Raw genomic sequence first — 1,200 nt, 5'->3', positions numbered from 1 at the left:
GAGGCAAATCTGAACACATAGCCGTCGTCATCTGCATGAGTAATGTACGGTCGATCTTACCGCGCAGATAACGATTGACGCGCATAATTGTAGAAGATGCAAGAGTTCTGTTTGATGATGTTGTCGCAGTCGAGGTTGTCGAGGATGCCGTGGAGGATTTTCTGGAGGTACCCCGCTGAGCTCCAACCCCCATCAATGGAAATCTGCCTCGGTTATTATACCGCATCACATTCATTGCAATGGCATTATTTTCCTCTCTAGACAAGACATGAGGGTCATCAGAAGCTTCTTGGGTAGCACGTAGTGCTGCATCCTTCGACGCGGCAGCAATATTATCCTAAATCGCATAAGAAAAATAGATATATATTGATTTGTCAAATAATGAATGTGGCCCTGTAAAAAGCCGTGGGTGGAAATGCGAATTTTTTTTTAAAAAGCCTGATTTCAAAGTACAACAGTTTAAACTACTAATTAATGAAATGTACAACAACGTAATAGTTATTATTTAATGATTTATTGAAAAATAATTACCACCAAAACCATGTTTTCTTTAATCTTGTCTTCATTTTTATATGTTGAGTGAAAGGTGTCGTAAGCTAACTTCGCCTTCAAATTGATCGGCATTATGGGCTTCCCCTACAAAATATAATAGTAAATGTCGAAAAGTTTGGTCATATTGAAGGTTGTAGCATGTGAATACAACAACGTAAATATTATACCGTGTCTCGACAATAACTATACTCAAGATTGGCAAAGGACGTCGATCCTAAGTGGTGGTCAAGCTTCCGCTTGCTATGTCGGTTCGTTGAGCCCTTCTTAGATTTATTCTACAAAACAAAAGTGTTAAAAATGAATTACATTTACAATATGCTTTAGTTCGCAACATGATAATGTACTCATACCTGTGCGGACTCGGTATCCTAATAAAAAAGAAGAGCTGTGAAATGATCGAGATCCACCCTCTCATCGAGATTTAAAAATCTCTGCCAATCTTGGGTATATTTATCATATGTTGATGTCTTCAGCTCATGTCGCCACTATTTGAGCACGGCCTCAACTTTGATATTGAAAACATAGTGTCACGCCCCCAAGGTAGTCCTCAAGACAATAGTATGCCTATAATTTTGTATCTAGATATATAAGATATCTAAGCAGCGAAGTAATGCAAAATCATTTCTACACAACTTTTAACAAAAACAT

At 37.9% G+C, this 1,200-nt stretch overlaps 1 long non-coding RNA gene across 1 annotated transcript; it reads right to left on the bottom strand.

The window, feature by feature from the left end:
- On the bottom strand, positions 208-770 carry LOC109829543. The gene is made up of 3 exons (XR_002244065.1): positions 720-770; positions 532-636; positions 208-337 (listed from the first exon to the last, which is right to left on the bottom strand). It is a non-coding gene; the product is annotated as an uncharacterized LOC109829543 (long non-coding RNA).

Source organism: Asparagus officinalis, chromosome 2 (genome assembly GCF_001876935.1).
Source record: "Asparagus officinalis chromosome 2, Aspof.V1, whole genome shotgun sequence".
Classification (NCBI taxonomy): Eukaryota; Viridiplantae; Streptophyta; class Magnoliopsida; order Asparagales; family Asparagaceae; genus Asparagus; species Asparagus officinalis.
This window is presented reverse-complemented; position numbering and strand designations above follow the sequence as displayed.